Source organism: Felis catus, chromosome B1 (assembly GCF_018350175.1).
Source record: "Felis catus isolate Fca126 chromosome B1, F.catus_Fca126_mat1.0, whole genome shotgun sequence".
Taxonomy (NCBI): Eukaryota; Metazoa; Chordata; class Mammalia; order Carnivora; family Felidae; genus Felis; species Felis catus.
Window position 1 is genome coordinate 141,517,822 of NC_058371.1, and position 15,738 is coordinate 141,533,559.

The window sequence follows — 15,738 nt, forward strand, 5'->3', positions numbered from 1 at the left end:
CAGCCACATCCCACCCCACTCATTGTTCCTCATACCCTCCTTCATTGCAAATTTTTGCTCAGTTTTTACTTTAGTTCAAAAGGTCTATAAAGAACAACACTTACAGATTACCATGATTTTCATTTAAGTTCTACAGGGGGGAAAAAAATCTCATTCAAGCCCTAAGAATTAGAGTCTCCCAAGTCCCTTATATAATAAAGAGATCATTATTCCAAAATCTATATATATCTTGTTCTTCTCTACCACTTCTGAGGAACAGAGAATATATAAAATGTTGGAGTGAAAGCAATATGCAATCACTGCCAGTAATACTACAGAATATATGCTCACAGACACCGTTAAGTTACAGTTGAAGAAACCAATTTGGGAAGAAAAGAAAATCCTCTAAATTTAGCTCAGAGTTTTACCTTTGAACACCAAGATGAAGGATGAAAATTAAAGGTATAATAAGAGTACATACTGATTATTCTAAAGTATATAATTATTTAATCTTTCTAAAGACTTCCAACAAGGTTTTACACTGAAGACTAAGAACAAATCATGGGTTCAGAAAACTTTCATTATTCATTCAATAAACTTTTTGAGATGATACAGTTTTAAAATAGATGTTTTACTGCCCTGGATACTAGAGATACTATGATCAATAAGACATGATTGTTTATTGTAAGGAGTTGGCCTGGAGATGTAAAAAAAAAAAAAAAAAAAAAAAAAAGTAAGAATAAATGAGTCTTTTCCTAGATGAAAATAATGCACAGATTCCCCAAGATCCAGTAGTGGGAACTATTTTCTTGTAACATTTTTAAATGTTACTTTAACATATTTTAACATTTTTATCAATTTTATAATTCATCAGATAACAATAATTCCCCTGAGTAATAAAATGCCTGACTAACAGATCTCAGAAGCTAAGTGATGAGGCAGACAATGAGTAGATAAGAAATAATGAGGGAGACTGTAATTTAGTACATTTAGGAAAATTCAACCCAAATTATATGTGAAAGATGACATGTGTTAAGACCTACAAAAGCAACATGACAGTTGCTGTGGATTGCCCTTTGTGTTAGTCTGCTCAGGCTGCCATAACAAAATACCACAAACTGAGCAGCTTAAATAACAGAAATTTATTTCTCACAGTTCTGGAGTCTGGGAAGTCCAAGATCAAGTTGACGGCTGACTTGGCTTCTGGCAAAAGCTTTCTTCTTGGCTTACAGAGGGCTGTGTGCTTCCACTTCCTCTCCTTGGTGCATGTGTGCACGTGCAGAGAGAAAGCTCTCTGGTCTTTCTCCTTTTTCTTCTTATAAGGGTCCTAATCCCATCAGATCTGAGCTACTCTTACAACCTCATTCAACCTGAATTATTTCTGTAAAGGCCCTTTCTCCAAAAACAGTCAGCTTGGGGCTTACTGCATAGTCCATAACACCTCCTGAAGCTGTCGACCTAGTACATTGCTACAAACCAAAACACAAGAATAAAAAATATTGATTCAATCATTAAAATAATATCTGTTAGAGGGGCACCTATGTGACTCAGTCAGTTCCGTGTTCAACTTTGGCTCAGGTTATGATCTTGCAGTTCATGGGTTCGAGCCCTGCGTTGGGCTCTGCGCTGACAGCACAGAGCCTGCTTGGGATTCTCTCTGTCTCCCTCTCTTCTTCTCCCCTACTTGTGCTCTCTCTCTCAAAATAAATAAATAAACTTAAAAAAATAATATCTGTAGACAAATACTCTTTTCCAGGCACCACCTTGTGCTCTGGGAAGGAAGAAAGGATGGAAGGACGGACAAAAGGAAGAAAAGGAGGTTGGTAGGGAAGGGTTAAGAACCCTCCTGTCACAACAGCACATTCTAGTAGATTATGATAAACAATAAATAAACAACAACTAAGTAAAAAATAACCAGCAAGTGATGAAGGGAGTTGAGAGGGGTGACCAACTTGGAGAATATGGACAAGAAATGGCTCTCTAAAGAAATGATTTTTTTTTAATTTTTTTTAATGTTTATTTTTGAGAGAGAGAGAGAGAGACAGAGAGACAGAGCATGAATGGTGGAGGGGCAGAGAGAGAGGGAGACACAGAATCCGAAACAGGCTCCAGGCTCTGAGCTGTCAGCACAGAGCCCGACGTGGGGCTCGAACCCACGGACCATGAGATCACGACCTGAGCTGAAGTCGGACGCCTAAACGACTGAGCCACCCAGGCGCCCCACTAAAGAAATGATTTTACATTCAGACCTGAAGGGGAAGGAGCCAGTCACATGAGGTTTCTATAGAATGTTCAAGGACAAAGAATAGACAAGGCAAACGCTTGGACTAGTAGGAGTAATCAGAGACCATGTGAAGAAAGGACATCAGAGTGGCTGGGCTATAATAAGCCATAGGCCAACAGTACAAGGTGAGGTCTGAGAAGAAGTCTGGAAGATGTGACCATGGCAGACTTTTCATTTAGATGAACTGCAGCACAAGGGCTTCAAGCATGTTAAACAAGGAAGAGGTCTGATCTGACTACACCACAGTCATCTGAGGTTTCCTGTGGCCAAGAAAGGAGGTAGGTGGGCAACAGTAGAAACAGTAAAAACAGGTTAGAAGGCTAGTGCATCCACTTAGGAAAACATGGTGGACCTTTAGAATAGGATTGAGGTAATGAAGCTAACTTAAGGTCTACTTTAGGGAGTCTTTAGGAAGCCTATTTCAGGGAGACTTTTGGCTTAAGCTAAAAGTTGTATCAGATGGGGGAAAGTAGAAGAAATAGGTTGGGAAGGAGGTGTGGAGTCAATGATTCTCTTTTGAATTTGTGAAATAGGACAATCCATTAGTCATGCAAATGGAAAAGTCAAAGAGAGATCTGCCATCTCCCTCTGCCACATCTGCCACAGGAGATTGGGGCTGGAGTGAAGCCTTTGCAAGTGCATGAAGATATGGCGTACCTGAAGCCACAGAGCTGAATGAGAACCTGGGATGAGCCCAGAGCTGGAGAGGTAGGTCTGGGAAAGCACCTGAGGCACACCAACTTTAGAGCAGAAGGAGAAAGCAAAAAAACCACATCCTTACCTTCTCGTCACACCGTGTTCTGAACCTGGAGAACTGAGAGCATATTTCCAACCTCTGTATGCCAAGAACAATGCAAGAAGATTCAGAGAAGTGTAAGCAAAGTGATCAAGAGAATGAAAGCCTGTCATGGGAATATGAAAGGAAATGATTAAGGCCATCCAGTATGGACTAAAGAAAACCAAGAGGGATGCACTGCCTTGTCCACTGATTCCCAACATAAATGAAGAGCTTACATTTCATCCTTTAGTTTTGAAAGGTCAAATCTAAGTTCAGTGAAAATGAAAATATTGTCCACAATTATGCATTTTAATAAGACAGGATATAATGCATCTGGGTCAGATAGATCAAGAGAAGAAAAGCTTATATCTAAATACAACAGAACTGAAAGCAGATGATGGATATCCCAAGGCAAGCCCCAGTGACTTACTGTGCCCTTCAGCATGGGTAAGTCCTGGATCCCTCTCTGTGACTCACCTGCAACTCAGCAGTAATGCCACAATGCCTCTTCACCTGGACAGAACTAATTAGTTAAAAGCTGGAAATAAAACCACATCTGTAGGGCACATGCTTTGAGCTATTTTCCAATTGTGATGGTGCTTTTATGACTGTCCATTCACATTGCTGCCTTTTTATGGCTACTTGTAGCATGAAGGCAGGGGGCAGAAATGCCAACTGTTCCTACAGGGACTGAACTCATGACCATAATGTCAATGACCCTTCACTGGAGCAATGCATAAAATCCCATGGTACAGAATCGATATGTAGCCTAGAAATCCAATACGCAAAATCCTTCTGTGATGGTCAGTTTTACATGTCAACTTGCCTAGGATGTAGCCCCCAGTCATTCATTCATTCAAATACAAACTTAGATGTCACTGTGAAGGTATTTCGGAAAAGTGGTGAACATCTATAATCAGCTGAATTTAAGTAAAGAAGATCATGCTTGATAATCTTGATGGATCTGATCTAAATAGTTGAAAGTCCTTAAAAGTAGAGCTGAGATTTTCTTAAAGAAAAATAAATTCCATGGCAAACTATAGAGTCCAATGGCCTAGTCAGAACTCACACTCATTTAAGCCAGTTCCTTACAAAAATAAATAAATGTATGTATGTATTTTTATTTTTATATGTGCACATATGTGTATACATACACACACACACACACACACACACACACACACACACACACATAGACATACCCCTATTTGCTCTGTTTCTGTGGTGGAACTCTGGCTTATACACGTTCCTTTTCTCCATAGAGGAAGAAATCAAGCTTATATAAATGCACATTACTATGGCTAAAGAGTATTTGTTTCCATAGAAGGGAAGTGAAAAAAAGTTCCTTCCCTCTCATCTGGGAGGCAAAGGACAGCATAGGTAAGACCCCAATCTGAAAATTTCTACCTCTCATTAATCACATGTTCCATGCATTTGGCAAATTCAAAATTTAGTACCAGGTTCTTAAGGTCCTACTTAATTATATAGACAATGGCACCTTCCCATTAAATCCAACATACAGAAACAGTGGTGTAAAACTGAACATAGGCACTGCCTTTATCAACGTTTTTATTTATTTTTGGGACAGAGAGAGACAGAGCATGAACGGGGGAGGGGCAGAGAGAGAGGGAGACACAGAATCGGAAACAGGCTCCAGGCTCCGAGCCATCAGCCCAGAGCCTGACGCGGGGCTCGAACTCACGGACCGCGAGATCGTGACCTGGCTGAAGTCGGACGCTTAACCGACTGCGCCACCCAGGCGCCCCTAGGCACTGCCTTTAAACCCTAGTTTTAGTTCCACAAGGTTAGTCCCTTGAGCTCTCCTTAAGAAATGCTTGGACAGAAGATGGGACACCTGCAAACTCTAGAGACAAAATTTGATTAATTCCTTCTCCAAAGAGCAAATGTCAGCTCAGTTTTCTGCCTATAACTGCCCCTCACCTTTATAAATGAGGTTTAAGAACCATCATCCTTCCCAGTGGCAAAGCAAAGGCAAGTATGTGTGTGATGTCACCCCTTGCTGACCAGATGATGAGGATAACAAGACTAGGGGCTCCCTCCCCTCTCACCACTTCATATATGTCTCTTCTAAAACATCACACTCGGTTAGCAGATTCATATCTCCAGTAGAGGAACACAGTGAAAAACATACAAGTAGTTTTGTAGCTCTGTTTGCAAAGGAAGGAAGGAAGAAAGGAAGGAAGCTGAATTCAAGAATGTGTCCTACTAGGGGAGACGCCTGGGTGGCTCAGTCAGTTAAGCATCCGACTCTTGGTATCAGCTCAGGTCATGATCTCACAGTTTGCAAGACAGAGCCCCACATCAGGTTCTGTGCTGACAGTGTGGAGCCTGCTTGGGATTCTCTTTATCTCCCTTCCCTTCCCCTGCTCATGCTCTCTCTCTCTCTCTCTCTCTCTCTCTCTCTCTCTCTCTCTCTCTCTCAAAATAAATAAACGTTGAAAAAAAAAAAGAATGTATCCTTCCAGCTTTCCACTCCAAATCTGTTTATAGAGTTGACCACAGTTTCTCTTTCAAATGCACCAATATCTTCATTTGTGCATTCATTCATTCAAAAATATTTACTAAGGGGCGTCTGCGTGGCTCAGTCAGTTGGGCGTCCGACTTCAGCTCAGGTCATGATCTCACGGTTCATGGGTTCGAGCCCCACGAAATTACATTTAAATTTTAAAAATAAAAAAAAATGTTTATTAAGTGCTCTGGCAAAAACTGAAATAAATAGACCAGATTTTAGGTTCAAGGACTTGGAGAGAAGCTAAGTTACATACATTATTGTAATACAAGTTGGCATAAAATACACAGATAAAAATTCTATACCCCTGAGAGACTGCCACCAAACTAAGATCTTCTTGTTATTTATATATTTAGTTGTCACAAGAAAAGTAATTAATCAGAACACAATTTTGATATGTTGTATAGGAAAATCACCAAAGAATAGGATGGCAACACGGTTTGTATAGTAATTTGTGTCACTTTGCATATTGCTGCTGTGGTCTGGAAGCTAAGCTTGGATCGAAAAAAAGGAAGTTTATCTTTTAAACCTACATATGTATAAAGAGACATGGCAAGAACCCAAGTGGGTCCTGACCTGGCAAATGCTAATAAGCTTCATGTGATTCAAACTTAGTACACCGGCTTCAAATTAATATAGACTGCCACATAGTTCACAAGTGACAGGTTTTATGATAAATAGAGCACTTTAGCAAAATGCCATTAAATATATGTGAAGCCTTGAACAGATGGCATTTATAATAGATATCCCTGATAACTGATCACCATTTAGTATTCTCTGGCCCAGGCTTATATCAAGGTTTCTAGAAGAGGGGGAAAAAAGTACAAGCGAAATCTTAATTTCCCAAGCAGTCTGTCAAACAGTTGTTTCTCACCACTCCATAAAATCAGACATTCATCAAAGCTGTTTTTTAGGAAAGGTTAAATTAAATATATATTTGAATCTTCTGCAAGTTGCAGCATAGGTTACTAATTTCGTCACCTAATTACTTTGAAAACCCCAAGTTTCCAAAGTTACTGAAGATCTACATGTCTTATACATACTACCTTTTCCTATAGGCAGCTATAGAAAGTTCACTTTTGGGGTTAAGACCCTTTTAGAGCAACTAGGATCAGCAGGTTTACAGGACGGGGTCAGCAAAGAGGACAGCCTCAAAGGGAACGACAAAAATATTTTGATTAGAAAATGCCCAGTTAAGCCTTGACTTGAAATGTGGGTCTCATCAGGATAGAACAAGGGAATCCGAGAATGAAGACATGGAAATCACAAAAGAGAGAAGAGTCCAAATCAAGGGTTGATGATTTTCAAGAAGTGGAAGGATTGCACTTCTTTAACAGCCTATGGTTCAGAGATTTTGTTAGCCCTGATCTGCTTCGAGTGTAGATATTTTTAAATGCTACGCAAAATAGCACATGTTCTAAAATTAGAACTGTATGACAATCAACCAGTCAGCAATGCACAGCACCTGGTCGTAACTTGTTGGAGCACATTTTCTAACAATCAAGAAAAGCAAATAACTTTACTTGAAGGAAAACAAAACAAAACAAAACAAAACACCAAAACCGAACAAACAAAAAACACTATACCTCACATACAAGTCTCCTCCAAAACTAATACCCTAAGGTAAAAAACAAAACAAAACAAAAAACAGACCTCTGAGGTGGAAAAACAAACAAACCAAAACAGGAACACAGGGACACTAACAACGTCTGCAAATTTATTTGAAAAAGCTAACAACCAAGTTGCAACTTATAAACCCTGGCCCATAGACATTCCATAAGATTCTGCAAGGCAATAATCTGGATAAACCAAGTGTACTTTAACAAAGCTCCAACTGGTAAAACAGTTACATACTACAAACTACTGCAATCAGTTACTGTGTTTCCCTTTACTTGCACTCTGCTAAATGCCACACTTCCTGACACAGAACCTACCAAAGACCTACACAAGATGCACCAAGAGCTCTGTAAATAATTGTTACTGAATTGATATGCAGGGTTAACACTACAAGTACTGATCTGGTCAACATATTTTCAAAAGTGATAATTCTTTTTGAAGCAACATGATAAGACAGTCCTGGGATTGAATGCCAGGTCACCATTTCCCAGCCGTATGATCCAAGATAAATCACTTGAACTCTGTTTGCTGAAAATGAAGATGCGATGGCTTTTGATGTCAATTTAGTGAGGCTGAACTACAAGGACGGAAGGGAAGGCAAAGCCATTTGTAGCCTACACAGACTTTTTCCAGTTACATAATCAAACATTATTCTAGGTGCTGCTGTCAGGGGATTGTGCAGATGTATTTCCAGTCCCTAATCAGCTGACACTAAGCTAGGGACATCATGCTCAGTGGGCCTGACCTAATCAGGTGGGCCCTTAAAAGGTCTGTGCTCTTCCTGGCCAATGAGACTCCAAATAACAGTGAGGTATACAAGTGCTCTCCCTTCTCTGAATCTTCCCTTCCTGACTGCCTATGGACAACAGCTTCAGCCTAAGCCCGAGGGTTCTAGGCTGCCTATGATCTTCCCTTCCTGACTGCCTGTTCTATGAATACAGACTTGTTTAGCCAGCCTCACAATCATGAAGGCAATCCATTGGAAAAAATCTCTTAATATTATCTCTCACTGGTTCTGTTTCTCCAATCACCCCCAACTGACACATGGGATAACTATCTGTACTTCACAGGTTTGCTATGAGAATTAAATGTGATAGTTTATAAAGTGCCTAGGGCAGTTCTTCTCAAACTCTACTGTGAGCACACATCAACTGAGATGCAGATTCTGAGTTAGCCGGCTTGCAGTAAGGCCGAGAACCTGAATTTCTAACAAGCTCCCAGCTGGTGCTACCATCACTAGTCAAGGGGCACAATCCAATCTGACTGACAAGAGACATCCTACATCCTACTACACACTAAACAAACACTAGTTTGCTTTCCCCACACTACCTCTTTGGTCTCACAATCTCCAGATTCTGTTGGTTTGTTTTTACTTTTTAATTAATTGATGCATTTGAAAAATGTAATGCACTGACCACTTTCTAGACCTCTGCATGGGTATAATGTAAAACACCACAGGAGAGTGAAAACAGAAAAAAAGAAAAATAAAAAAAAAGGCAGAAAGAAAGATAGTAAGTAATAATGCTCTCCCATAACCCCATGCCCAGAACTAAAGACTACACACAGAAGCCTGAACTATTTCAACCCAATTGGTAGAAAACACACTTTTGCAGAAAGACTAAAGAGACAATTTGCCAGTAGACTAAGATGAGGTAGGTCACTGTTTACAGGGTTCAAAACAGAACATAGGCAAAGCCAGTCAAATACCAACAGGGAAACAATGCAATGTGTTCTCTGGGCATGGTGACCACACTCCTGACCCATCTTGCTGGAAGATGGACAACTCATCTGAATGTGGAACACTTTGGGGGAGCCAAAACCACTCCTGCATGGAGACCAATAGGGCCTACTCTCCCTCACCCTGGTGACTGTTCATCTTCTATGATAACAGCTTTGTTCTTGAAGTTTCAGGCTTTGCTCCCAAGGCAGAAAAAAGAAACACCCTTGGGGAAACACTAGAAAGGCTCAGAAACTGTGAGGTCTGTACCCATGTCCACACAACATCATTCAATCTACTGCTCTCATCAGCCCATGAAATGGCACCTATGGAAGATGTGAATGGCCTCCCTGTGCCAAACAAGTGACTAAAAAAGTCCACATCTGGCTTGACTCCTCCACAACTCTTGACACTACTGGCCTCTGCCTCTACCTCCATGACTTCTGTGGCACTACTCTCTCCTGGTTTCCCTCCTGTCTACAGCTGCTCTTCCTAAGTGTCCTTTTCCAGCTCCTTCTCTTCTGTGCACCTCTCCCAGTCTGAGTCCCTGTGTTTCTCCCTTCTCATCCATTTCCAAGCTTTTAATTACTGCTGGTGAGTCCCAAGTCATCTCCACACTAAGCATCAGACCCATATGGTTCTCTGCTTGCTAGGCATTTTAATTTAGATGTCTGCAAGTATCTCAGATTCAAGGTGACCCAAATCAAATTTTTGTCACTCTCCTAAACCTCCTCTCTTCCTGAATTCTGTTTTGCTGAAAAGTATCGTCATCTACCCGGAGGAAAAAGGCAGAGACCTGGGAGAGGGTCTACCCTTCTGATTTGCCAGGTTACCTCTTATTCATCTTCCCAGATCCAATGCTGCCTCCCTTAGGAACTCTTCCTTAACCTGCCTCCATCTGGGTCAAGTCCCACTCCTGTATGCTCCCTATACACACCTTCACGCAGCACTTAATTGGAAAACAACGACCTGGTGGTCTCGTCATTCATACATTTTCACAGCACCCTGACCTTTTACTTTATAGCCATTGGTGTGAACATGACTCTATGGTCATTTGTATTGTTATTAAATGTGTGTCTCCCCCACTATATGGAACATTTCATAATATTAAGAAATATCTATCTTGTTCAACACACCCAAGACACTCAGTGCCTGAGACACTATCTACATTCAATTAGTTGCTGAATGAATGAATGTTTGCCTATGTATTTCCTCCACTAGACTGAGAACCTCTTAAGAGTAGGACTTGACTTTTATTTCTATATTCCTAAGTGCATAGCACATAGTAAGCCCTTGACAAATATCAGTTGGTTGAACAAGTTAATATAAATGTAATGGTATCAACAGTAGTCAAAGAGCGAGCTTTATATTTGTGAGAGTGTTTGTTAATGAAATCTTTTCAGCCACTTCTATCCATGGACCTGCCAATTGCACTGCATCCTGGCACTGGCCACCTAAGTCCCCATGTCTCCCTGGAGCAGCTACTGTTTACAGGACCGCCAGTGATGACAGTTATATCCGTTTGTCTCACAAGAGGCTGCCAGTCAGGCACCTTAAATGCCTAGAGACATATGAAAGGTGTCTCTTAATAGCATCAGCAAATTCCTTGAAATAGGTTATTTGGATTAAACAAATATCTGGAATCTCTCCTTTATTTATCTTCTTTGGATTTCTGTACACACAACACATTCAAAGTGTATAGAGATGTCATTTGAAATATATTTTCAGGAGCAGGGCAAGAAGAGCTTTTCAAAGCTCCACATTATAGACAGTTTTAGGCAACTAAGATTTTTAATGAAACACTTCCCACTCATTCAGGGAAATTCCACTTTCTTTCATCCGAAGCCTGAGGAGACTGTGAGCAATGTTTCAGCATAACACGCCTCACTACCTGCTGGCACTTGATATTAAAAAGAAGAGGCCACCACAGGTGCTTTTTCTAGGGAGAGCCAGATGTCAAGAAAAGGCCCCCAAGGCTGAAAGAATGAGAAGAACGTAAATAACCCAAGGCAGCCTGAACTGATGATACAATTTCAGACAGTGCGAACAACTGTATTTTCCCACCTCTGCTCTGTGTCCTGATTCTAAGTTACATTCTCAAGAAGTTTTCCCTTGCTATGTTCACAACTAGAAGAGCAGAGCAAGAATTTAAAAAAAAAGAACACTCTGCCATTCTCTATACTTCCACGCACTCTGCAGATAAATGGTTGGCCTCATTTAGTAGATGGGAAAAGTGAGGTAGAAGAAAAGTGGCTTGAAGATCAAATTCCGGGAAATTCCCAAGGAAATGTATAGTCAACACCGCAACCTTTACACCTCTCACACATTCGTGTATCAGCAGTTATTAAGGGATGGGAACTATCTTTTAGTGAGTACCTACTGTGTACCACAGCCTATGTAGGTACTCCACATAGAGTATCTTATTTAAGCCCCCAAATAATTCCCCCAAAACTCATATGAACCTGGAGCCTCAGAGTGTGAGGTTCTTGGAAATAGGGTGTTGGCAGATATAATCAGTTTCATTAAGATGAGGTCATACTGAATTAGGGTGGAACCTAAATTCAACGACTGCTGTCCTTGTAAGAATAGGTGAGGACACACAGACACACAGAGAGAAGTCGGCCACAGGAAGATGGAGGCAGAGATTAAAGTAATGCTGCCACAAACCAAAAATACCTGGTGCCTAGAAGCTGGAAGAGGCAAGGAAGACTCCAGGAGAACCTTCAGAGGGAGTGTGGCCATGCCAATACCTTGATTTCAGACTTCTGGTCTCCAGAAATGTAAGAGAATACATTTTTATAGTCGTAAGCCACCCAGTTGCGAAAATTTGTTATGACAGCCTTAGAAACTAATGCAAATCCTAGGTATCATTATTGCCGTTTTACTGATGAAGAAATTGAGGCGCAAGGACAATGGGTATCTTTTACATAGGAAGTAATAAGCCATGCTTGATCTAATACCCATCTACATGGGGGCAAAGGTTAAAAATTTGGGGAGACACTCCAAAGGAAGGAGATAGAAAGGATAGGGAGAAGGCTGGATCTTAAGTACAGTCATTCCGGGAGAGCCGCTCCTGAGGCACACAACCCACAGTGGGGATTCAAGACCCAGACGCTCCCAATTGAGCTTGCCTTTGAATGGCTGCTTGTTTTTGCTTTCACTCAAAGAACTCTTTTAACAATGAAACTAAACAAGTACAGCAAGAGAATACTAAGCATAAACCAGTATCCTCAGTCACCTGGTGACTCTTGTCTCTGGTGGCTCATGATCTGCTATGGCCATAGTCAACTTTTAAGGTTTCACTATTGGCAATGCTTATGTCTTCTTTTTTTAAATTTTAAAATACCTCAAATACACTGAAAAGTACGTAGAATAATATAAATACCCATGTACCACCACTTAGTTTCAACAATTTTTAACATTTAGGCACATAAATTTCTTTTTCCTTAATTTTTATTTTAAACCAGGTCTCCTCTATTGATGAGTATAAAAAATGTCATATCACTCTTTGCCTCCCCCTTCCTTTGAGGTTCTGACCTACTCCCACTATGGAGGTGTGCAGCCCCCCCCCCCATTTGACAATTGTTAGAACAGACATAATAAATTTTGGTTTCAGCAAAGCTTGATAAAGGTCCCTTGTGACTTAATGGGGTAAAGAAGAAGATGACCAGATATAATAGCAAGCTGAATGATAATACCATCAATGTGAGTTAACTGATTGGTCTCATTCTGGAGAGGGCACTTTACTGACCTGCTGAAGGGCCCTTCTCATTTTCCTATCCTAGTTAACATTTTACGAATAACTTGGGTGAAAGCTTAAAAGTATGTGAGTTAAATTTTTATTCAATACATTTCATTCTGTCTTGTATTTGGTAAGTATTTATATTCTTCTTCCCACTACACTGTAAGCTTAGTAGGTGCACCCTCCCAGAACCTGAACCAAGTGCTTTACATATTGCTGGAGGCTCAATAAATGCCTGTTGAATTAAATTGTATCATATGAGGACAGGCTGCAGAAACTGGGAATGCATAGCCTAGAAATGAGGTGTCAGGGAGAAATGACGGCTGTCTTCACGTATTTCAAGGATGATGAGATTTAAGCTATGTAGTTCTGGAAGGAAAAATTAAAACAGCTAGTGAAAGGAACAGTTAGTTCATTTCTGCCCAGTGTAAGGAAGCTCTTTCTAATAATTATGTCTGATAGCAAAGGGAATGGGCTGAGTTTTAGCTCCTCCTACTGATGGTCATAGAGGGCACTTTAGAAAGGACTCCTCGGGCACCTGGGTGGCTCAATTGGTTAAGCCTCTGATTTTGGCTCAGGTCATAATCTCAGTTCATGGCTTCAAGCCCCATGTTGGGCTCTGTGCTGACAACTGGAACCTGAACCTGCTTCGGATCCTGTGCCTCTGTCTCTCTCTGCCCCTCCCCCATTCATTCATTCATTCTCTCTCTCTCTCTCTCTCTCTCTCTCTCTCAAAAAATAAACATTTAAAAACAACTTTTTTAATGAATAAAAGACTCCTGATCTAACTGGAAGGAAAAAAAAAGGATATTCTTCTCCAAGACCAAGATTTTATAATTCTCTAGGCCTTCCTAGTTATAATCCTTTTTCTTAAATTACCAATTTTCATAAACGTTGATACATAAACATTTGGTATCTCACATATAAGAGGAAGATACCTTCAAAAGAAAAAAATTACTTGTTTCTGAACCAGGGTACAGCCAAACTATAGTTGTTACACTTAAATTGGTTGGAATCAACCTAAAAGTTTCTCTGATGACCAGTGTAGCATTTGACACATAATCCACTAATATCTAAGTGACTGATGTCTTAATCTTACTGACTTGTGAGATGACACCCACCAAGAGAGAGTAACCTAGCATCTCTCAGGGGTATAATTCTGTTACATGATTAAGAGCTTGTGCACAAGATGTCTTCCATGTAACCCTATTCTCAGCTAAAGCAGGTGGCCTAGACAAACCACACAGGTAGACTCCTGTGTCCCCTGGCTTCCAGTAGAATTTGGCTAAAAGTGAGGCCCAGCAGAAGATTAGAAGATTAGAAGGGTAGAGAGTGAGGTAATTTATTCCCTTGCCTTCCTCCCTGCTGTGCACCAATGTCTGGCCATATCCCTCATCTGAAGACCACAGCTCTCTGCTCTCAAAGGCAACACTCTCCACACACTAGCTCTGTCTCAGGTTCCAAACACAGCTCCCTCCCTGGCCCTTTCAGACAAAGGATTAATGTGGGCTTTCTGCTATAACTAGCCCTGAGGGACTGCACCATCCTCATGATTTCCTTATGAAATGTTCTGCTTTCACTTTTGACAAAAGGTCCCTTAATCTCTCCACATATTAATTTAGATGTGTAGTCTGTTTCCTGCTGAAACCCTGACTGACACAGCCGGACACCAGTCAAGACTCACACACTGAAGGAAGGGTCCTGTGACAGAACAAGTATGTCCCTCCTTCCCAGGGAGCATGAGGGAAGGTGCCAACACCCCTGCACTACCCACGAGTCGGCCTGAGTCTCTCTGGTCTAACCATGGGAGCGACAGCAGTGGCACCCAGCAGCAGATCATAGTCAATCTATGAGAAAATACGGCTTTCTTTTTTAAAAATGAACTGAGAGGAAAAAAGGTTTTTTTGTTAATTCAGAGGAAAATAATCTTCATTCCCTCTGATCAGATTCAAGCAAGAAGCCATGTGGCTTGAAAAGTAAGATGGCATTATTTTTTGATTGATATCAAAAATGCCTCCATCTTTTCAAGCATCAAGTTCGGACGACTTAAGGCTTAGGCTACAGGGACCTGCCTTCCTAGTTTGATATGTCCAATTTCCAATCTGCCATTTCTTCTTAGTTCCTATTTGTCCAAAAAATTCCTTTGTGAAGCAAATATTACAGTATTGTAATACTAAAAGAAACCAAAGAAAGAAAGCAGTGTGTATTTGGAGAGAGGATGCAATGGGGACCAAATCCTCTCTCTCTCTCTCTCTCTCTCTGTCTCCCTTCTTCCCCCTCATTAGCTCACTACTAAAAGAGCAGAGCAGGTAAAAGGGCAGACAGCCTCAAGCTCAAATCCCAGTTCTAGCACTTACTAGCCAACCAATGACCTTAGAGACACTACTTAACCACTTCAGCCTCAGTTTTCTGTTTGTTTGTTTATAAAACAGAGATGATTATTCCTACTTTGAGAGGTTATTATGAAGATTAAATGAGATAGGATACTCAGCAGAGGACCTGACATACAGTTAGTGTTTAATGAAGGTTAAATATTAGCATAATCATAGAGGCTTAGTTTTCCCCTTGAAGGTTCTAAGAGCTTGAATTTGTGAAAATGTGTTACCTGATTCATGTGAGGGATGTCAGAGGAGAAAGGACAAAATGGTGTAATACAAGGAAGGCAGAACGTGGGAAAGCAAGAATCCAAGGGTTGAACAATGTACGGGGAAGTGCTCACCACCAATGGTACAAACACTAGACACAGAATGCATATAGAGCACTTCATCCAGTGGCAGGCACACAGTAAGAGCTTAGTTAATGGGAGCCAAGAGTATTAGTCCTAGAAGTGTCCAATGCGAGATCCTGCCTCTTCCCACAAAAGTAGTTCCCAGGCAGTGGGATAAGGGGCCAGGAGCCTGCTGACATGTCAGGTCAGGACCAGTGGAGAAAAGCCGCCTGCACTGGCAGGAAGTAGCAAAGGCTGATTTCACCTACTTCATCTTTCTGCATAGAACCAAGCCTGCTGAGATCCAATAATGAAAATCTTCAGAGCATATTACTGAATACAGTAATGTCTTTCTGCTTCAATAATACTGCAGCCTGTGCATAA

At 40.9% G+C, this 15,738-nt stretch overlaps 1 protein-coding gene across 2 annotated transcripts in view; it reads right to left on the minus strand.

The window, feature by feature from the left end:
- The window catches only part of FRAS1 (Fraser extracellular matrix complex subunit 1), a 426,958-nt gene that overhangs the window by 311,505 nt on the left and 99,715 nt on the right, over positions 1 to 15,738 (minus strand). The window lies entirely within an intron of this gene.